Source organism: Nymphalis io, chromosome 6 (assembly GCF_905147045.1).
Source record: "Nymphalis io chromosome 6, ilAglIoxx1.1, whole genome shotgun sequence".
NCBI classification, from domain to species: Eukaryota; Metazoa; Arthropoda; class Insecta; order Lepidoptera; family Nymphalidae; genus Nymphalis; species Nymphalis io.
In genome coordinates, this window is record NC_065893.1 from 2,228,632 (window position 1) to 2,253,744 (window position 25,113).

At 33.4% G+C, this 25,113-nt stretch overlaps 1 protein-coding gene across 1 annotated transcript in view; it reads left to right on the top strand.

Moving 5' to 3' along the window:
• Positions 1-685: 685 nt before the first annotated feature.
• LOC126769144 (acid sphingomyelinase-like phosphodiesterase 3b) overlaps positions 686-25,113 on the top strand; it is a 77,298-nt gene continuing 52,870 nt past the window's right edge. The window contains exon 1 of the mRNA XM_050487756.1: positions 686-786. The gene's annotated coding sequence lies outside the window, so the exon portion shown is untranslated. The remainder of the gene's footprint in view (positions 787-25,113) is intronic.

Here is a 25,113-nt window from a genome sequence, read left to right on the forward strand (position 1 = left end):
CTACTTAAAAGCTTAGCTAAAAAAGGCTTAAAGCTTATTCACGGTAGCATGCGAAAGCGATCCCGTGGCGCTCCTCGTTAAGACGGAAAGGGTACCCGCTGGTTTTTTAGTGGGTATTCCAATGTTCGGGGCGCACTCGGCGCCTTGGACACCGGCGAGCCCTAAATACCTCCCCACTGTTACCGTGGGAGAAACGCGTAAAGTGTTTTTCCAGCGTTAAAAAATATTATTGTCAAACAACGTTTGAAATAAATATATATTTTTTTAAATAGTCATGAAAAATTAAATATGACGTATTTTGATAGGTATCGTAAGTTTTATCGACTTACTGTTCAAAATCGTTTTTTCTATTTCTAATTATGTAACTCTACTTAATATTTAGTATTTTGCCAATTTGATATTAAATAAGTGTAGGAATATTAAATTAAACTTTAGAGTTTAATTTTAATAACTGTCAAAATATGATCGAATATTTTTGTATTTTTTTCTGCGTGTGAATAGGTCTTATATTGTACTTGTAAACAAAATCAAATTAATTCAATATTAAAAAAAATAAACCGCAAACAAAACTGTCAGGGTTTAACAAAATGTGATAACAAGTGAACAGAAATGATGCCAAAAATGATAACGTAAGTGCGCCATCATTGTGGGGGGACGCTCCTTACCTGTTATTCGTCGCCCGGACGTCGTGGCGAGCGGTCGTGTCGCGGATGTTATCGGGAGTGCGTGTAGTGGTTTCGTGATTTATGTACTGACTTGGTGAAACTCAACGCGTGGAATACAAAAGTGAGAATTTCCTTATGCTAATACCTTTTTGTTTTGTACTTACCGACATTTTTGATTTGTTGTGTCGTTCATATTTTATTAGTTCTTGCCTTCGTAATAAATCACGTTCCGTTTTAATATTATGTTTTGGAAGTTTTACTAGAAAGATTTATAGAAATATTTTGTAAGAAGTTCATAGAATTGATATTTATTTTAAACAGCAATGCAGCAGGTACGATTAACAAATATATTTCTAAGTAGAATTTGTATAAATAGAAATTGTTATAGAATATTTGATTTAAAAATATTAAAAATAAAATATATTGCGATTTGGATTAAGTCGAAAGAGAAGTTCAATTAAATACTAATTTTAAAAGGTTTTCATTACCCATATCATTTTTTTATCCATTACTCTTATAATATTCGTAGCCGCTACGTCGTAGAGATGTTCTACGACATGTAGGTATAAATGAAATCGTTAGTTAGATGATTTCATATATTTTTTTAAAAGTTTAATAAGAATATAATTATGATTATTTTTTTATTGAAAAATATTTATGAATCAAATCTGATGTAAAGATTGTCATAATATTTATGGATATTTCAAATTAAAAAATAAGGAGAAAAATATATAAAATTGAATCTTATTACGGCTTAGATTTGCCAGCTTCAAAAGAATTAAATGATTATTTTAATATGAATTTTTAAAGTCGTCCGTACTTTATTAAATATGAAATATTTCGTTATTTTCAAAACGAAGTCCTAATTTCTTATAAATTCAAGTACTGGCCAGCATTAAATTAACTCGCTTTGAAAACCGAACTCAGTTACCTTGTTAGTAATTTGCGCTTCGCTGTCTTTAGAGGATTAGCGGTTTTCACACCCAGTTTAAATACCAAATTAACATGTTTATATTCAAATACTTGTAAATGGCTAACAGTTACTTTGTTATATCTTGTGTTTTGAGTGAATATTAAATTAATTTTATTTTATATCATATTTTATTTTCGGGTATCTTTTTAATCACTTGAATTGTGGTTGACATAATATAAATATGAACTATCACCTGAACTTATTATAATATATGTATATTATAAACATATGAATTTTACCACTGTACTTATGTATATTATTGTATATGTGTTGCTCATTGTATAACTGTAATTTTCTTTATGAGTAATAAAGTTCTTTAAACTGATGTATGACGATTAAGTGAATAGTTTATTACTTACAAAATTAGTTTTATTAATAACTATAAATATCGATAAGCCTAATAACCTAAAATTGACAAGCTCACAATTATTTATACAAAAATATTATATGCGTACAATTTATAATCTGAGCCGAGATGGCCCAGTGATGAGAACTCGCGAATCTTAACCGATGATCATGGGTTCAAACCCGGGCAAGCACCACTGAATTTTCATGTGCTTAATTTGTGATTATAATTCACCTCGTGCTTTTCGGTGAGGGAAAACATTGTGAGGAAACCTCCATGTGTCTAATTTCACTGAAATTCTGCCACATGTGTATTCTACCAACCAGCATTGGAGAAGCGTGATGGAAAAAGCTCCAAAACTTATCCTCAAAAAGAGGAGAGGAGGCCTTTAGCACAGCAGTGGGACATTCACAGGCTGTTACGGTACAATTAATAATCTTAGCAATTAATCTTCAAGAAAATTAATTTATGCATAGAAACGACCCGCCGACGATTATAAATTTATCTTATTGGGGCCCTTCAAATCCTTTTTATTTGATTATCGGATATTTTTGTGTGTGTCAAGCCAGAGTTAATTACATCTTGACCTCTAATTAGAGCAAATACAGGAATTACACAGAGCGCTCGTAAATTGGTTTTCGTTATCTTCGTATTCCAAGCAAACAAACTTTAGAAAATGGTTTTAATATAAGACTAGTTAAGACTCCAATTTCGAACGAGCACAGTTCGAGATTTTCACGTTATTGTTTCTTTTTAATTTTTTGATTAATATTTGTAAAAACAAGAAACTGAGCTTTTAAATAAAGATAAGAAATATTCCGCATGTTATATAACTATTGTGTCAAAAAAAAAGTATATATACATATATATATATATATATATTAACACAAGAAGTTAATAAGACATGAAGCTAGAATATTCCTTTAATAACAAACTAAATTATATCTCATAAAATAACTTTCATAAATGAAAAGAAAATAATAGTGTTCAAATAGTTTCATATTAAATGTTGATTTATTGTTTTGGGCCAATTGTTTAAGCGTATAAGATCAGTCAGTTCTTTATACATTAAGAACAGACGTGTTTTCGAATATGGTAGACCTTTAGTATCATCCATAGAGAAAATTTCCAATGTGTTATAAGTCCAGTGGTTAGAACACGTGAAATTTAATGGTTGTCGATTCAAGCCCAGTACCACTGAATTTTTATGTTCTTAATTAACTTCCCAGAGGAAGTTGATGTCATGGGGCCGTTTCAAAGTCACCAGAATCCAGATCTAACTTTTTTATAGAGATGTTTGTGTGTGTATGTAGGTATGTTCGTATGTACGTTCGGATTTATTTTTCGCCTCGATTATCTCGCGAACCAAGAATGATTTTCGGACTGGGCTCATTCGACATGCAATTACATAATTAAGAACTAAAAATGTTTTCAGCAAAATTGGTCTTGCTGTTTTTTAGTAAAAATAAAAAAAGCAAATCAACTGAATTTTTTAAATCAATTTCAAAATGTATTTAATCGTTTTTAATTCCTCACTTCTTATGTTTCGTGTCGACCTTACAGGTTAAGGACTAAGACCACTTTTATATGTGTTTTTAATTCATTTCGAGCTTGGTGTTGAATAAAAAAAAACGTGATATAATGTATGTGTCGGGTGAAAATCTACAATTATGTTTTCATCAACCTGCATTGGAGCAGCATTGTGAAATATCTTAAGTATATGGCTTCGAGTTTATTCCACCAGCTTTTCTCCACAATATATTCCATCGCCTTTAAGAACAACATGTTTCGTTTGTTATAATTAAAAATTAAAGACATTAATCTTAGTAATGCCTGTCTCGATTTAAGCCTCTTATCTTGAGTTAAGATCTCAGTACTAAGAAATATAGCTTATTATTGGTATAGTAAAAGATTGTAACTACTACAAGCTTTGTATTTTGTACTAGTAAGGAAAGTGCACAAACACAACATGGACTAAAGTATCTAATACTTGTTCAGAGTAAGACCACTTTTATATGTGTTTTTAAGACCACTTTTTTAGTTAAGTTTTACTAAGACCACTTTTATATGTGTTTTTAATTCATTTCGAGCTTGGTGTTGAATAAAAAAAAACGTGATATAATGTATGTGTCGGGTGAAAATCTACAATTATGTTTTCATCAACCTGCATTGGAGCAGCATTGTGAAATATCTTAAGTATATGGCTTCGAGTTTATTCCACCAGCTTTTCTCCACAATATATTCCATCGCCTTTAAGAACAACATGTTTCGTTTGTTATAATTAAAAATTAAAGACATTAATCTTAGTAAAAGTTCCAAATGGAACTTCAAAATCAATTCACCGCGTTGGAAACCATAAGCAGCATTGATGAGAGAACCGACACGCTGGTCAAAATACTGCAAAACACATCCCGCAAGTGTTTTCCGCCACAGAGAAGAGACAACGCACCAAAACTCTCTGCTGAGACACTCGAGCTCATGAGAAAACGACGAGAACTACCATCGTTTTTGTCAGATAAGGCCTTAAACCGAACAATAAAAACGCTGACGCGACGCGATCTCCGACGCTCCAATACCCGTGCCATCAAGGCTGCGATTGAGCAAAATCGGGGATCGAAAGTGTTCGCTCGCAAGTTTGGGAGGCCGCGTCTGACAAAACTTAAAACTGAAAATGGTGGGGTCGTTACCTCTAGGCCTGAGATTATCGGAGAAGTAGAGAGGTTTTATGGGCAGTTGTTCTCTTCAAGATCGGATAAACCCGTGGGAATCAGTATTGATGACCAGCGCGCCCCTCTTATGCGCCATTACTCCGAGGAGCTCCCGGTCGTTGACCAAGGAGAGATTAGGGCGGCTCTAGAACAGCTTAAAAACAACAAAGCTCCGGGAGATGACGGAATCACAACAGAGTTGCTTAAGGCAGGCGGGACTCCGGTCCTGAAAGAGCTAGCAAGCCTCTTTAATTCCGTCATCCAACATGGCAAGACCCCGGAAACGTGGAGCGGGAGTGAGGTGGTACTGTTTTTCAAGAAAGGTGATAAAACCCTCTTGAAAAACTACAGACCAATCTCCCTCCTGAGTCACGTGTATAAGCTGTTCTCAAGAGTCGTCACGAACCGTCTCGCCAGACGACTTGACGAGTTCCAGCCCCCAGAGCAAGCCGGCTTTCGATCAGGCTACAGCACCGTGGACCACATCCATACTGTTCGGCAGATTGTGCAGAAGACCGAAGAGTACAATCAGCCGCTGTGTATGGCATTTGTGGACTACGAGAAAGCCTTCGACTCCATCGAAACCTGGGCAGTGCTCGACTCATTGCAGAGATGTCATATCGATTGGAGATATATCGAGGTACTGAGATGTCTGTACAACGCCGCTACAATGACTGTCCACATCCAGGACTGTAAGACGAAGGCGATCCAACTGCGCAGAGGGGTGAGACAGGGGGATGTAATATCCCCGAAACTGTTCACCAACGCGTTGGAAGACGTTTTCAAAACGCTGGATTGGACTAGGTATGGAGTCAATGTAAACGGCGAGTACATCTCACACCTTCGATTTGCCGACGATATCGTCATCATAGCAGAGTCGCTGGAACAACTCACCGAAATGTTGCGTAGCCTAGGCGAGTCTTCCCGGTGTGTCGGTCTCGGTATGAACTTGGACAAGACCAAGGTCATGTTCAATAGGCATGTCGTGCCGGGACCGATATACGTCGAGGGGAAACCTCTCGAAGTTGTTAGTGAATATACCTACCTAGGACAGATAATACAAGTCGGTAGGAACAACTTCGAGAAGGAAGCCGATCGAAGAATTCGCTTGGGATGGGCAGCATTTGGCAACCTTCGTCAAGTCCTCAAGTCGTCTATACCGCAATGTTTGAAGACGAAAGTCTTCAACCAATGCGTCTTACCTGCCATGACATACGGTGCCGAAACGTGGACACTAACTGCGGGACTAGTCCACAAATTCAAAGTCGCTCAGCGTGCTATGGAGCGAGCTATGCTCGGAGTATCTTTGAAGGATAAGATCAGAAATGAGATTATCCGGAAAAGAACCGGAGTCACCGACATAGCTTGCAAAATTAGCAGGCTGAAGTGGCAGTGGGCTGGTCACGTATGTCGTAGGACCGATGGCCGTTGGAGCAGACGAGTCCTAGAGTGGAGACCGCGAATCGGCAAGCGCAGCGTAGGGCGCCCTCCAGCCAGGTGGACCGACGACCTTAAGAAGGTGGCGGGCACCAACTGGATGCGGAAGGCGGAGGACAGGGAGCTTTGGCGCACCTTGGGAGAGGCCTATGTTCAGCAGTGGACAACGATTGGCTGTTGATTGAATCTTAGTAATGCCTGTCTCGATTTAAGCCTCTTATCTTGAGTTAAGATCTCAGTACTAAGAAATATAGCTTATTATTGGTATAGTAAAAGATTGTAACTACTACAAGCTTTGTATTTTGTACTAGTAAGGAAAGTGCACAAACACAACATGGACTAAAGTATCTAATACTTGTTCAGAGTGGATATCGACCGCAAAACCATCAGTAATGAAAACATTGCCAGTATAATAGATAGTCTAGCCCATAACCTACATATTGCACATTCGATTCGGTCATAACGCCTTTTTTATAATTATTAAATTGAATTATAATTTAAATAATATTATTATCATTTTTGACTCCAAATCTTGCACTTAAATTTTTCGGCTCCTTACATTATACGACGAGATTTTTAAATGGCCTTTAGTAATATATAAATATATATATATATTAGGAGTAATAAATAAATTTGAGTTAAAGTGGTTCTTGTCGGGTCTTATCTATATAATCCGCTCACCAGACCAATGGTAGCTTCACATTTAATTACATCATCGAAAGTGATTGTTCAAAAGGTCTGGTACAAAACCACTTTAAGTATTTAATTTGATTACTTTCACAATTTCACACCTTCCACAATTCTTCCTTTGAAAACCACATAATAGAAACGATTATTTTTAAGTTCCTTATAACAATATGTTTTATTTTAGACTGTTTGTAGTTGCGTTAGAAAACTCTGTAAAGTCTTATGATAAAATCAATTTTGGACATAGATATGAATAATGCAGCTCTAAGCAAAAGAATACCCCTCTTCTGAAGATTTGCTGTTTAATAGAATTAAATGTACGATACAAGCGTATAAAGGCGATTCTTTTCCAACAATTTTAGTCTACAGTGTTGTATCATTCATCAGATTAATTGTATCGAAAAATTACAAAAGAAACCGCAGCTAAATAATAGTTATTAAAGATATAACTTTTCTATACTCTGCTTCTAATGAATAGCAATGTGAGGTTAATATTATAATTGATCCTATTCAAATAGTTATACTAGTAAAGGTCGACCGCATTTCCCTGCAAATGTGCGTTGCGAAGAATCGAGTTGATGGAAAAAATGAAGTCAAGGTAATCTTTTCATTATTCATCCCTTTGTTTACATTCAGCGTTTTGATATTCTTTCTTTTGAATGTGAAATATTTTTCTAGATATCTCTGTTTGAATTCGACCATTTGTTAAAATATTGCAATTGTACTTTTGTATTTTATACTTAAGTTGGATATATATTTTTTGTTAAAATAATTTTGACGTCACTTATACTATACCTTCATGTCTGTCATTTATACTACACAAGTCACTTTAGTTTTTCTTGAATATTTTACTACGTCTTATTACATAAAAGCTGCCTCAGGGATTACGTTTATATGTGTATTTATAATTCAGAAGTCGTTTGAAAAAAAAAATAACGCTCATTCTTGATTCAAATTATTTTTGAATCTGCGTCAAGATTTTGTTAAAATAAAACGAAAACATATAAAAATATTATTACTAATTACGTTTATTTTTAGATAAGTCTTAAGTAACGTTTATATTAAAATAAAAGTGTTTGAAATAGAAATTTAAAGTTAATGAAGTTAATAATGTTGTCTAATGAAGTGAATTGTGTATGAATCATTCATGGGATAAATCAGACTTAAATACGTATACCATCCTATCCCGAATATAGCTGCCTTGCTGCACTAAGTACAAGAAGACAGATTTGCCACATAATAGACTTTGGAACTGCAAGACATGTTAACTATTGCCAATGCCCTACAACCTTGTAACTAAATGACCATGTGCTTGTAGTTACACTTTCTTACCCATCTTTCCATTCAGAACACACGGATACTAAATATTGCTGCTTAACGGTAGAATTAACGTAATGAGTTGATTCCCAGACAAAGCACAAAGCCCTACCACCAAGTAGCTTAAAGGCATTACTTTGAACTTTGTACAGGATAATTAGTAAACCCCAGACAACATATAGACATAATACAAATCTGACAAGCCAACTGTAAAGACGGGTTAAAACGATAAACTGCTAACTACCTAAGCTGCAGCCGTAACGATTGTTTAAACTTCTAAGCACAAAACGCTGTTATATGCACATGTATACAGCAGATAATTTAGATTTAATAGCTCATATTAAGGAACAAAAATTAATCATGAAATAACACACAACATTTCATTGTTATTAAAAAGAATAAAACCAATTTAAGTAATTTATCATTAATAAAGTAAATGTTTGTGTTAGATTTTTTTTAATTTCACCGAAGTCTAACTTATACAATTTCCGATGGGGTAATTTTCTGAAAAAAAAACACAAAACCGAAAACTGCAAATTAATATTAAGTACTTAAAAATTAAACGTTTTTAATAAACAACATAATAATATGTACCAAAAAAGTTTTGGGCATAAAAACTGATTTCTCTTTTACTGTCATTATTGATTTGACAATTGAAAGAAGAAGATACATCATTGTTTAACTGATTACTAAGTGTGTTTTTTAAATAAAGAACTACTAATCTAATTTAAATTAAATTTGTCCATGGTGATTATTTTAATATGTTTTAAAGAAAGCATAAGAATATAAGTAGAGTTGTAATTAGCACAGAACAAACTATTTTGTGACTGAAATTATTAAAAAAAAAAATCAAAACAAAACGAAGTGGACATACGTTAACGAGGCGAGCAGTTACACAATAACTACAATGGATCAACTTTATAGGGTTATATATGGGGGATCAACTATATACCCTCATGACGTGTAACTCGCTTGTTCAATTTCGATCCTTTGAATTATGTTGTAACAGCGCCTACCGCAACTACCATATGCCTTGAGAATAGTTTGTTATCAACTTTGAACTAGCGAAAGTATTAAATATCTTAGGTCCATGTGTAAACTATTATCACATAGACTTGATTAATTCGCTGAATTTTTAAATAATAACAAAATCTGTAACAGGGCTAAACATATAGTTAACAGTATAGGCAGATAAAAGTACACCTGACTACTTTTTTAGATATAAATCTTAGAAGTTTCATTTGAAACTTCTAAGATTCTAAAATTGTAAGTAAAATTGTTGTATTGTAAAATTCTAAGTTCTAAAATTAGAACTGATTATCATAATATATTATCAGCACCTTATATGTTATAGTAGCTGTGCCCGCGTCTTCACCCGCATGGAATTCACTTTGTGACTATAGAGTTACGCTCATGTGAATGAAGCAGCTCGGTAGCGCTTTGACAGACATCTTATTATTACTAAAACAAAATGTAACCCATGTTACGTTCAGTAGTTTCAAAGTTTATCGATAACAAATAAGCAAATCTTGTTCTCTCTCTTTAGAATAAAAAATGTGCTGGTTGTTTTTGCTCATGTTCCATCGGATTGAATTGAAACTTAAGTTATTACTGGCACGCAAGAATTTTAGTATTTTCTACACAGACAAAAAATTATTACTCGCGTAATACTGAGGCTCAATTCGATATAATTTGATTTTAAAAGAGGCGTCGCCTATAAATCTTCTACTTTATCCAAGTCATTGGAGTTATCTATAAAATACGATTTTTTTTTGTTTGTCTATGTCTGTCTGTATGTACATTCTAGTCTCTGAAAGTACGGAATGGATTTTCTTACGGTTTTTACAGATCAGCTACAGGTTTCAAGATCAGCTTGGAGCAAAATATAGGCATTTGTTTCATCTAAATTAGATGATAGTGAAAAAATTATCGTCATTTAAAGATAATTTTAAATTAATCTTCTATACATATAATAAAGCACTAGAAGCCTTGTACATACATGGAATGAATTTGCTAAAACAAATATAAAAAACTGTTTTTTTAATGTATGGTAAAAAACCGACTATCACGCTGAAGAAGTCTTGAGCACCAGCTAGTAAGAAGTAACATGTTCACAATATTTTTTTCGGGTTTTATATACATACATGAGGCGAGATGGCCCAGTGGTCAGAACGTGTGAATCTTAACCGATGATCGTGGGTTCAAACCCGTGAAAGCACCACTGCATTTTCATGTGCTTCATTTGTGATTATAATTCATCTCGTGTTTGACGGTGAAGGAAAACATCGTGAGGAAACCTGCATGTGTCGAATTCCACTGAAATTCTGCCACATGTGTATTCCACCAACCCGCATTGGAGCAGCGTGGTGAAATAAGTTCCAATCCTTCTCCTCAAAAAGAGGAGAGGAGGCCTTTAGCCCAGCAGTAGGACATTCACAGGCTGTTACAAAAATACAAAAAAAAAAAACAAAATACATGTTATGATTGTTCAAGGATTAATAAATTTTTAATTGAAATGTATTTAATTAACATACCTGTGTAAGTTAGCGCAATTGTGCAACTACTCCCAGTACTACTGTTTCTAGCAGGTAGAATCAACTTTCCCAGCTTGAAATATCTTTTCATTAATTAATTCAATACTGTGTGTGTGTGATTGAAAAGTGCTTTTATGAGCTTACTTCAATGAATAATATGTTCCATCTGTCGCACTGAAAACGCCATAATGTATATTTTCTTTAAATTTTCATGACAAATACGCTACGGTTATTGCTAATGTGAAAATTTCAGGTCGTCATTAAAGCTTAACAAAGGCTGATGTTATAATTAAAATTATTGTTACCGAAGCCCGTATAAACTGACTGTCAGTTAATATGCTTCTAAAAACATAGAGTACATCCTGTTATGCAAATATAACACAGTTTGCCTCTTATTAACCTTGGCCTTAATTAAGTTTTTTACATTAAAATAGCAATAATATTATATTAAATTTGATAGCGTACCTATTATGTGGACATTTTTTAAATGGCATCACCCTGACATGGAATAAAATAATACTTATTATCTGTATTCACTAGAAATATGACGGGATCTGAATGGAGGATAACTAGGAGCGTGGGAGAGGCCTGTCCAGTAGTGGATTGCATATTGGCTGATTGGTTCATATCTGTCTTTAATCGTTTCTTAATTTGATAATAATCTGCCAATAATAATATTATTTCAGTAGCAGTAATTGTGTTATTGCCTCATACCGCGTCAAATCAACATGTGAATACACCTACCATTAGTATGTTGATTTGGTTGTAGACAATGCGATCCTGAGCTTAAATCCCAGAACTGGACAATAAGAGTTAGCGAGTTTTTTGTTTTATCAAGGAATTATCAATAGTGGTCGAATTGGCATTGTCCACGTCATGTCTTGGAGAGCAGATACATACATTTGTCTTGCAGTCAGTCTCTCTTGATTCGCAGCAATTCACTTTACTGTCTCATCTGTATATGAGAGTATTTAAAGATCTACTCGTGTGTGTGTATGTGTGTATTTGCGCGTGTATGTTCGCCTATGCGAGCGTGTGTGTGTGTTTGTATTTCCCACGCCGTTTGTTAGTCTCCTGTGAGAATGGCAAGCATGGATAAATCATCAGAAATAATTACGAAACTCAAACCCGTATAACAGTTTTTATATTTATTAGATAAAACCTCATTATTCAAGTCCTATTGAATGCTGAACTATAACATATTTGTAAATATTTTTTATCAATTTTTATGTAATCTCGTATATTTTCCCTAATGGCAAGTCGGAATTAAACCTTTCATATTCACTCACGTAGCCGGTACTGTTTTGCATTTATAATTATTAATGTTCTGAATATAAAATTAAAAAAAGAAATTTAAACAAATATAATAAAAGTCAATTCAAATCCTTCAAGAAAAGATTTTTTCTTATTTATATAAATAACTTGTAATGATATGACCTCGATTACGAGGTGTGTTGCATAAAACTTAACTCTTATTGCATTAGCAATAAAAGTCAATTTGCAGCACCTTTTTTTCATATAACCAATGCAGTTTTCAGTTAACCTACTTTCAGGAACATGCACAATCACGTGTTTAATAACGTTACTAGAATGCAATATGGCATGCTGTTCGTTGAAACTGTATAGAAATTTCTACATTATTCTAAGTGACATAAGAGCGAGTTTTGAATTAAATTCGCTCAAAGTTTGCAGCGAATTTGTAAAGTAATTTTGTTTGAACTAAAGTTTTATATGAAATAGGTTTTTTATTAATAATAATATTACTAAGAACATTAATATTTGCATCTTATTAAGAAAAAAAAATAAGAGGCCTTACTTTAAATACTATCTTGACTTCTAAGTAGTAACACCTGCCAACGAACATTTATTATACAAGACAATGTATCATCTTATATTGGAAATTTTGAAGTCTCTTTTAAGGTCTGTGTGGCCAGTGGTCTGTATACGGCTAAGGATTTGGAAGTACTAGGTACTGCATGGTAAGACTTGATCAGTATATTAAAATTTATCGTTTTTTTAGCAGTCCGAAATAAATTAGATATCACTGTCCTGCCTCGACAAGTACTTGGATAAATCAATTCTCGATCTTTCTCCGATTGTGACGGTTTTTCAGCATATTAATGGTGTACATGTGTTTGTGCAAACATTTCTGTATTACAATCACGCGTTTTACAACTCGTCTCCGAGACAAGCCACATTGAAAGTCGGTCAGGGACATTATTTATATATGATTTTTGTTCCTATATTAATATTAGCATAATATTAAATCATTGCAAAGTATCAATATTTAATAAAACATTTATAAATTTTATAATAACATTTTTAAAATTAGCTTTAAATTAAGCCATAAATATAATGTATGTTATTAATAATTGCTACATTAATTAAAGGCAACAATAACTCGCAAACAATAACAGCACTTGTAAAATAAGATATATAATATAAATACCACCCATGGTACTAATACGACTACTACACTTATTGTACTCAGTATCCATAATAATGAAAGTAGAAATTAGCGTTAGAAAGCTGACGCATCAACGAAACTGATCGCTAAATTCAGAACGGGCTGGGCTACTGACAGCATATTGCATTTTGACAGCTTAACGCTGATAACAAAGGATAACTATTATAACGTAACTAATTTTAATTTGTATTCGTAATTTAATTTGATATAAAAAATCGATATAATAACTTCCAATGTGTGTTACATATATACACACCGTTTAGAAAATCACTTTATAAAATGGGCTTATTTGGATTGCATTAACATCTTCTTTCTCGGTAATTGATATAAAAAAAAAATTGATTATAAATATAAATAGTATACATTAATTTAGAACATAATTTATAGCATTTCCTCTACGTTTTAATTTTTTAAGCTAACGGAAATATTATTATATTTCGAAATTGTTTTTTTGACAGGGAAGGGCTTATTTTTGCAATAATATTTTCGTAATATTTTTGTTACGTAATTAATATGCGTAAATCGCGATGTAATGCCTCTATCGCCTATATATTAGTGCGGAACGAGACGTTGTGCTGAAGAGGCCTGTGATACTTTACTTCGCAAACACACGGTACGGATGTCTCCGCACGGTATATGTATCATCATCCCCAATCGAGCAAGGTCAACGATTTCTGACAAATATTAACTTAATTATTTATTAATATATTTATTAAGCCGAGATGGCCCTGTGGTAAGAACGCGTGAATCTTAAGCGATGATCGTGGGTTCAAACCCGGGCAAGCACCACTGAATTTTCATGTGCTTAATTTGTGATTATAATTCATCTCGTGCTTTACGGTGAAGGAAAACATCGTGAGGAAACCTGCATGTGTCTAATTTCACTGAAATTCTGCCACATGTGAATTCTACCAACCCGCATTGGAGCAGCGTGGTGGAATAAGCTCCAAACCTTCTCCTCAAAAAGAGGAGAGGAGGCCTTTAGCCCAGCAGTGGGACATTCACAGGCTGTTACGGATTAACTTAATAGTAATTAATTAAATTTATATATTTTAAATTAATAATTAATTATGTAAGAGATAGTTAATTTCTTACAGTGCTTACTAGATATTGTCTATGGGCGATCACTTATCATCAGGTGCCTATTTGCTTATAAATTATAAAAAAAATATAACTATTTATTTTAATAATTTAATACACTAGAGTGCTTTTTATAACGTTTATTCCATGCTTTAACTATGTTACTTGTGTGTGTATTTTTAAGCAACAAAACCGTAGCTTAGCTTAAGCTGATCTGAACAGCTTCCGCAAGCACTCGTATGTAGCGTGGGATGCTCGATAACATGAAACTTTTTATACTCTAAGCTTATATTCTGAGATAGCTAAGCTTCATAACGTATATGTAGATTTTATAGCCGTTTAAGTTTTTTATCACGAGCTAAAAACCGTTTTCATAGTTTTTAATATAGCTGTCTATAAAAAATATGATAACTTTATTTGTATTCGTAACTTTATTATTACGCGTTATGGAGAAATATTTTCAAATACTAGCTAGATTGTAGTTTTAGATTTTCCATATTTGATTTGGACTTGCAAAATTAAATGAACGTTATGTTATATATATTTTTTTCATTTTTTTGTTGCTTTGAAACATCTATTGATTCGCCTTGCGCCTGCGACTCGTATGTTTGTATGTGCGCTCTTTCAAATAATTACACATTTTTGTTTACTAATTTTAAATTCAATGTTTAGATTCCAGTTCAGAATGTATACGCTAACATAAACCGTAGACAAGAAACTGCACTGCACACAATGTAGATCAATTGATATTCTTGTCTTGTAAGTTTCATGATTTACTTTACGTATCCATATTCATCATCTAATATATATATTTCTCAATCATACTTATATTCTAAAACTTAATTGTTAATATGGCTGAATTGAATTAAAGAAATAATTGATTTTTGTTTTAGTTGTGAAGCCGTTTTAAGATCTCGTTATTTTAAGAATTAATTTTATATAACTAATACGAATATTAAAACAGCTGACATAACCCAGTGGTTAGAATCTTACATTCCTAAATGGCCGGCAACGCGCAAGCCCTGCAGTGTTACATATGTCCATGAGCACTTTCCATCAAATAAGCCTGTCTCCTGCCAGTTAGCATTATTTTTTATAAGAAATAAAATCTTAACCGATGCTTTAGAGATCAAATCAATGCAAGTGCCACTGAATTTTTATGTACTAAATGTATGTATAATGCTAGACGCTTAAAGAAAACATCGTAAGGACTAAGATCTTTATAAGTTTTATTATTGAAACGTAAAACTTTATGTGATCATATAAAATAAAAATCAGTAAAATATAGTGTTTTTAGACGAAATAAAAAGTTACAGCTAACAAAAACTAAAAAGTTACAGCGTGGCAATGTCGCACTACTGAGGGCTAAGGCTTCCTCTACTTTTGAGGAGAAGGCTCGAGCTTAATTCACTACGCTGTTATGATGCAGGTTGGTGTACACAAATGTGGCAGTTTTTTTTCTTTTATCGATATGCAGAATTCTTGGCGATATTTTCCTTCATCGTCATATAGGAGATAAATTAAGCACAGGAAAATTCATTGTTGTTGCATCTGGACTTACGCCCGCTTTCATCAAATAGATTGATCGGTACTGTCAAGGGGACAAAACCTTTGCTGTTTCTGTCCATTCCAAGACTCACGTTTTCCGACTGCCAAAAATATATTTTAAGCTAGTAAAATTGAAATAAATGTTTTTCGTTATTCAAACTAAGTATGTGTCGAATTTCTAAACGATACTATTTGTCGTTGTGAAGTTCTCTCTTGAGAAGGTGATTCTGGCTGCGGCATTAGTCATTTTAGCTTGACCTGGTATGTCAAGCGGTTCAAGTTTTCAAAATTCTAAGCGACAATTTATACAGATATTGCAGTTAATTTATAACTTTATATAATTTGAAATCTACTTTAGCTACATACTCGTATTTATTGCAATATTGCTAAAATATGATGATTATTTTAAAAAAAATCCAATATTATTTTATGTCTTGTTTTTTTCCGTAACAGCCTGTGAATGTCTCACTGCTGGGCTAAAGGCCGCCTCTCTCTTTTTTTTGAGGAGAAGGTTTAGAGCTTATTCCACCATGCTGCTCCAGTGCGGGTTGGTGGAATACAAATGTGGCAGAATTTCAGTGAAATTAGACACATGCAGGTTTCCTCACGATGTTTTTCTTCACCGTAAAGCACGAGATGAATTATAATAACAAATTAAGCACATGAAAATTCAGTGGTGCTTGCCCGGGTTTGAACTCACGATCATGGGTTAAGATTCACGCGTTCTTAGCACTGGGCCATCTCGGCTGTTTTATCGCAAATTCAACGAAACATAATGACGAAATTTTATAGTTCAATATATAAATATATAAATTCAAATTTATAAATTCATTTAGGTGCTACATTTGAGTTTTGAAAGTAGTCATTCATTTGTTTTTTCCTCATCATTTTTTTCTTTAGCGTCGCTTATTATCGCACAATAGAAAACATGAAATATCGGTATATTTACGAGTATGAGTTCTACCGTGGCACCAGTGTTGCAGAAACATCTTGAAAGATTAATGATTTGTTTTAAATTGAAAGCACGGTACGTTTTTGGTTTCGACCAAAAACGTACCGTGCGTGAATTTCGACCTTCAGAATCAACCCCGTGGACGGCCAGAGACCAAAGTGGAAAATGAAGAATTAAAGGCTATTGTGGAAATGAATCCATCACAAAGCACTTCAGAGATAGCTGCAGGCTTCGGGGTAAGTGATAAAACTGTATTAATCCACTTGAAGCAAATTGGGAAAGTAAAAAAACTTGAACTATGGGTACCTCATGAATTGGGTGAATCGATCTTGCAAACACGCGTCGGCTGCTGTGTTACTTTGCTCAAACGACACAATAATGAAGGGATTTTAAATCGAATCATTACTTGTGATGAAAAGTGGATACTGTATGATAATCGAAAGCGCTCGTCGCAGTGGCTGAAACCTGGAGACTCAGCCAAATCCTGCCCTAAACGAAAATTGACTCAGAAAAAGTTACTTGTGAGTGTTTGGTGGACTAGCGGCGGTGACGTTCACTACAGCTTTCTAAAATCTGGCCAAACGATTACGGCAGATATCTATTGTCAGCAACTGTAAACCATGAAGGAAGAACTAGCTGCTAAACAACCGAGATTGGTTAATCGCTTTAGGCCACTGCTGCTTCACGACGACGCAAGACCGCACACTGCACAACAAACAACCACTAAGTTAGATGAGCTACAATTGGAATGTCTGGTACATCCACCGTACTCCCCGGACCTTGCTCCAACAGATTACCATTTTTTGCGGAATTTGGACAACTTCTTACATGGAAAAAAATTCAACTACGATGTGGCAGTCCAAACCGCCTTCAAAGAGTTTATTAATTCTCGCCCCCCATGGTTTTTTTAGTAAAGGGATCAATGAACAACCTATGAGATGGCAAAAGTGCATCGATAACACAACGGTGGATACTTTGATTAATTAAATATATTTTACAAAAAAAATGACTTTATATTCCTCCCGTACAAAACGACAATTTCATATGTAAGGACCTAATATTACATATAGTTATATAAACTATATACATACATATATACATAAATCATATATGTATAGAGGAGAGTATATTATAACTATTTTGCATCTAAATATTATCAACATCGCTTTAGTCTATAGTGCACTATGTCTCTTCATTATTTAAACGTTAAGTGTTATGTGATCATCAATAGCTTCATAACAAGCTTAATAAAGTTAAGACGGCACGGAAGAAATAAACAGCTCACGGATAGACCCAAGATGAACTAGGCCGGATTTCCCATCCGGGAACAGGCGAGAAAATCAATCATTCATCATAATAAATAATCTTGTTCGATTGCTCGTGTTTACCAGTTGTTTATATTTATGTCTTACGATATGTAGTTTTATGCGAGCCTGAGTACGAATAATAAATAAAAATAAAACACATCAATACATAATCTTGTCACAGGATTAAATTGAATGTAAAATTACCATCAGTTCGGAATGTAAATTCTACAGAAATTTAGTAAAATAAACTTAGTTACTCTTATTGATGAAATTGTACAGTTAATTATACAGAATAAAATTATATTTATGTTTTTTTTTTGTATTCGCCGGGATAGCAAATGACTCTACTCCACCTGATGGTAAGTGATAGTAGAGTCCAAACGCGACGACGGCCAGTACAGTCGGAAAGAATGTTCTGTACCAGCCGTCCCCGCCTTGCCGGCCCGCAAGATGCCTCTTCACGCCTCGTTTGAAGGAACCCGGGTTGTAAGAGGAGGGGAACACGTGAGCTGGTAAGGAATTCCATTTTTTGGTAGTGCGACAAAGAAAGGAGTTGCCAAATTTCTTTGTGCGCGATGGAATTGATGTCACAGTTAGGCGGTGACATCGAGAACCAGCTCGCGTGGACTTAAGAAGGAAGGGTGAAGCAGGAATTAGAGAGAATAATTATTCAGAGCACTCGCCGTAATACAGTCGATAGAAAGCGCTCAGTGCTGCTATCTCGCGACGTATCCCGTATGAAATCAATTTATTTTACTAATTGGCAAAGCAGCATGTCATAAAATTTGTCACTGGCTCCGTAACAACTTGTGAATGTCCCACGGCTGGGCTAAAGTCCTCTCCCTTTTTGAGGAGAAGGTTTGGAGCTTATTCCACCACGCTGCTCCAGTGCGGGTTGGTGGAATACACATGTGGCAGAATTTCAGTGAAATTAGACACATACAGGTTTCCTCACGACGTTTTCCTTCACCGTGAAGCACGAGATGAATTATATTCACAAATTAAGCACATGAAAATTCAGTGGTGCTTGCCCGGGTTTGAACCCACGATCATCGGTTAAGATTCAAGCTTTCTTACCACTGGACCATCTCGGTTTTTTTTTCCACTGGCTCAATACATTCCTTAAACATATTAATCGAATCTAAATAAAGTTTTGTATAAACATAAACGCAGGCAACTCTAAAATATACTCTGAACTGAACTTGAACTATTTGATTTCTAAATATCTGACCCATTACAATATCTTTCAAATGGGACTTTAAAAAATAATGTTCGATTTTTAAATGTCGATTATTTCTTTCATCATCCAGTTGGCATAATCGAAATGAAATTCATACTTTATCGGCAAGACGGGAACGGTCGCGTCGCAACGACAGCATTTCCGTACAAAGACTTCTTTGGTTTTCAACCGGGAAAATGAAAAGCTATTTTGTTGATTGGCACAAGTTACAAATATTTAAGTTTTTTTTTTTAATTAAAAATTTTTGCTTAGTGGTGAAGTGAAAACCTTATTCAGTCAAATGTAGGGTAAATACATATTAGAAAATGGTGGTGAATGGGTAATATCACCTAAAGATTTATTTTTTTGTCTTTGTTTCTTTTTGGTGAATAAAGTTATTTATTATTATTAATATTACTACTACAACATTCCTACTGTGTGTGTATTTTACATGTATATCAATTTAATACTGTAAAGAAAGTCATTTCAATTTTCATATAATTAGACACAAACACCCGCACACATGCACACGCGCGTACACTCACAAACAACAAAATGTGTACGCATAAACAAAAAAATATTAGAAACGCTGATCTTTTGTATATTGTGTATCAAAATTCACATTTATTGCATCGATCTTTGTAGAAGTTTCAGCAATTTATATCTAATTTCTACGGTAAGGAATTTAAGTTCATATTGTAATTGCGCTATGCAAAATTGGTTGCGAATGCTCTTGACGTTTGTTACGAGCCGGTGTTTTAATCACTTTTGTTATGTATTTTATTTGATGTTCAAATAATACAATTTGCTAGTTGCATTTCATTGCTTTCTCGACTATTTTTTTAAACTATGTAATACAAACTAAGTATTTTTTATATTCATAATATATTCTTGTTTTTTGTAATAGATAAGCGTTTTTTGCACTTTTTTAACACATGATTTAAATTCATCGATGGGATAAAATTATAGTCATTATGTATTCTTATATTATGTTAATACGATCGGAGACATCTTTAATTAATCAATTAGAATCCATACTTTTTAGTTATTGGTAAATCACAATATATTATGTTTAATTTTCATGAATCGTGAAAATATCGAATGCTTTCAAAGGATACGCGTTACTATCATTAATTCATTCATCATACAAGTAACAATATATATGTTTATTTGATAGTGACTCAAACACTTTTGGAATTGCACAAGCTCATTAGCCACCGTGTACATGCTTTTCTATTCATATTTTTGCCAAGTCATACCTTTCACTGAAAATATAGCGATGTAGGATATTATTTTCTAATTGAAGTTCAACATAATTATTATACAATATAAATAATATAAAGATAATTTCATAACATAAAGCTTAGACTTCACCAACTTAAAACATCCCGGGGAATGGTATTCTGGTCTATAATAAACTTAATAAACAGGTTTCATTTACCTATAAATTACTTTAAATATGTTATAATTATGATTCCAAATTGCTTATAAGAGCGCACTTGAATAAAGTATATTTTAATTATATATTTTTCTAATTGAAATATATACCGACATCCTTGAAATAAAATATTACATAGTAATATTATTCAAGATTATGTATTTTGATTTTAAGAAGGCTGTCTCATAATTATACATCTTAATGAATTCTTAATGAACCTCTTGAAATTTAATCGATTCTTGTTTTAAATATCGTAAAATATAGCGTTCAATTTAATAAGAAATTATTTTAATGTATAATATTATTATTTTATTTTGATTACAAAATAATTTGATTGTATTTTCGAAATGTATTCGTAATAAAATAAAAATATTAATTCATAAAAAAAATCAGTATTTTTTAGAACCAACACAAATAATATACTAAATACTAAAACATTTTAATATCCACAATGTTTGTCTTATTTTATAATCTAATCATTATATTTATAAAATATATGACGTATTATATTTTATCTAAAAATTGTTTCAATATATTGAAAGCAATTGTTTGTACATTACTCGAATTATTTTCTAACTCGCCGTCGCATAACCGTTTATACCTTTTTATCGTTTTACGTGAATAAAACGCTCCCGTATTCCCCGTAGAAAAATGCGTAGGCCAACGTTCATTTGATTGTTAAGGGTTGAATTTATTTGATGGCATTTTTTCGGTTAACATTCAAACAACCTCTTTGGCGAGTTTAAGTGAAAGCTATGGCGTCATAAATATAGTATACTCGTGTCTCTCAATATTTCAATGTGTGTGTTATGTTATGGACTTTATAATAATGTCAAATATGTGCGTTTATTTTGAGATTTTATTTTATGTGCAGTTTTATGAATGATATAGTTCAACAACAGATTGATCAAATATTAAATACAAAGTTGTAAGTATTTTTTTTATTACTCCAGTCTTGTCCTGTCTAGCACATGTTTCACGATTTTAAAAGTGATTTAATTTATTTACAAAATGCATATTATACTTGTTTAACTCTTTGTAATGTGGAGGTAGCCCCGTGATTGAAACAAGTGATTGTTAACTTATGTGTTGGATGAAAATATGTTATGTATGTATCCAAGAAAAGCAATAAAACTTCAAAGAACCTTTTCCTTAAAAAAGAAGGTCTTAGCTCCGCAGTGGGACATTTACAGGCTGTTGCTGTGAACGACTACTCTTTTACTTAACCTTTGGCTTTATTCATAAAGATGTCAAACAGAAATGCTAATATACATTAATAAGCTAACACAGCTTATGCGTAAATAATTCTTATATTCCTTAGAATATATCCATATTAAAAACTGTTCGTCTAACCTGGACATAAATATGTAGCTATATAAATGTACACACAATTTTCTAAAAGTATATTTTAATGTGAAACAAATAGATATACTATTGACAAGACAAGTCTGACTCGTATGCCGTGACGGTAAACGGCATTACGCTATCTTATGCTGTCATGACGGCTCAAATCAGGCGCGCTTTCCTTGTGTGCACATCGCGCGTGTACTAAATACTTCGTTGCTATATAATATTATATTTGTTTTAAAACTAACTTTATATTTATTTATTGGTTATCTTTTATTATAAATATTTTAAATACCATCAATTTTGATGCTTTACATCTTTCCGTGGCTGGCCACAAAATAACAAATAATGTTTTATGTACATCAACTTTTATCCTCGATGTATTTTTAATTGTAATAACATGAGTTCGTAGTTTTATATAATGTAAAAAAAAAAAATCTTATAATATTCACTTATAAAACATCATAAAACACACAGGGATTAATGGTTCAAAACCCTCAACACGTACGAACCATACGTGCCTAGGATGCATATATAATTATTTCACAAAAGGGACACTTGACATAAGGCTGTTTGACCTAAAAACAAGCAAGGTTTATACAAAAATACTATATCTGGAGTAAAAGGCAAGGGTTAAAACGGTGAAAGCCCTCATAAACATTACCTTCGCCTAAGAATTCTCCCGAGAGTCTAATGGCAGGTTACACTCTCGCATAAGAAGCTCATGCCAAACTTTGAACGAGATATCGTAAAAATATATTGTGAATAGTTTAGATTATGATTTATAAAAATAATTCTATGAGATAAGATCATCAATTCATTTCACAATATTCTTAAGATACATATAGTAAAAAATAGAATAGAATATCGAGAAAAGTTTCAAACTTAACTCATACCAACAACACCTGTAAAAGCAACAGAATTTTTCGAAAGTTGCTGGCGCAATGGTATTGTAAGCGATGGTTAACATTTCTTACAAAGCCTATGTCTATGGGCGTTGGTGACAACTTATCAAAGGGTCCATATGCTCGTTCGCCTACCTATACTATAAAAAAAAAACTCTTCACAATTACAAAACAATAAAATTAAACAGCGTTTAATATATGTATTCCTCTGAACTAAGGCTTCCTTTATTGAGAAGAGGGCTTGACGCTTATTTCACTATGCTGCTCCAATGCTGGTCGATTGACACATGTGAAAGATTTTCAATTATATACAGTTTTTCTCACGATGTGTCCTTCAACGTCGAACATGAGATAAATAAAAAAAAACATAAATTAAGCAGATGAACATTTAGTGGTGCTAGCCCTGCCGTGAACCCGCAATCTTCTATTAAGATTCTCTGTCGGTCTCTCTGTCTGTTCTAACCACTGAGGAGTTCCATTTCATTATACTGGACTACACAATAGAACTTTAACGAAAATAAATAATATAAACATAACTGGCATTGAATATCAATTTCTTATTAAATGAATATGAAATATAGTAATATATACAATTTGTCTGTTGAGAAATATTCAAGACTACAACTCTGTCACTGATTTATAAAAGAAAATCTTGATATAGCTATGATAAGTATTCAGTAAGATAACAATAAAACATCGGACGGGGTTAATTTAAATATCAATACACTATTTACGTCTCGTCGTACTGCCTGTCTCGGCGAGAGTGGGTTCCGCCATTAAGACTGTCGCGAGAGGTAACTTTGAGTCTGCGCTATCATTAATTCTTGTCCCTTATCATTATTCCATGTCGAGAATTTCAACATGAATATTTTAATAAGGGAAAGAACCCAATAATGGATGCTATGAATATATTAGGTTGGATTTTTAAAAATTAATAATACAATAAATAATAAAGTAAATAACATTATGATTTAAAGGAATATTTTATATTTCAATTTTGCTTAGTGGTAGGGCTTTGTGCAAGTCATAAATAGGCACGTCCCACTCATGACTTATTCTACCTTACTCGTAGTTCATAAAGTTACTGGTTATACATAATATAACGATCAGACTATTGTATATAACAGTAACAGTAACAGTAACAGCCTGTTAATGTCCCACTGCTGGGCTAAGGCCTCCTCTCCCTTTTGAGGGGAAGGTTATATCGCACTGTAAATATACTCTAGTCAAGGCACGACTGGCAGTGTAAGATTATGTCTAAATATTTATTATTCAAACTGCATTATCGTATCCACAACAGCCCTCCCTCTCCCTTTTTGAGGCTTGGAACTTATTCCACCACGCTGCTCTAGTGCGGGTTAGTGGAATACACATGTGGCAAAGTTTCAGTAAAATTAGACACATGCAAGTTTACTCACGATGTTTTCCTTCACCGTAAAGCACAAGATGATTTATAATCATAAATTAAGCACATGAAAATTCAGTGGTGCTTGCCCGAGTTTTAACCCACGATCGTCGGTTAAAATTCACGCGTTCTCACCACTGGACCATCTCGGCTTTTTTTAACTGCATTATATTAATAAGTATTGACTTCACAGTTGTCTTTATAATAAATTTAAGAAAGGTGACACAAATGGTGGCAAGTGGTCATGTCTTCTAATATAAATGATTAAGGTAGGTTGTATATAAATGTAAATACTATTGGTAATCTATCGACGAGCAGTATTTTATTTAAAGCACTAACTTCGTCACTCACCCGTGCAATATTGAAACTGAACTGATTCCCTATTCTAATCTTATAGAATGGGTAACTCGAAATCGAATACAGTTATACAATAAATGTGTATTGCATGTAACTTAATGTTACTTCATGCAATTTAAAATTGTTTTTTTTTATAAGATATAAATAGCCCATCCAGTTTACAACCGAAGCCACATTAGACACTAACCACCTAAAATTTGTGTAACAAAGGCTTCGGAAGCATAATGGTGAAGTTGGCTCGAATTCTGGCTTTATTTTTGTGCCGTAAAAAAGGTTTATTGTCCTGGTTATTTTTATGAAGGGAACTAATGTTGAGGACGAATAAGAGGGAGACTTTAAGCTGTCAGCTTTGAAATGTCGAGAGAGAGTTATTATACGAACAAATAAAAATGACATTATGTTACGAATACGGATATTGTGT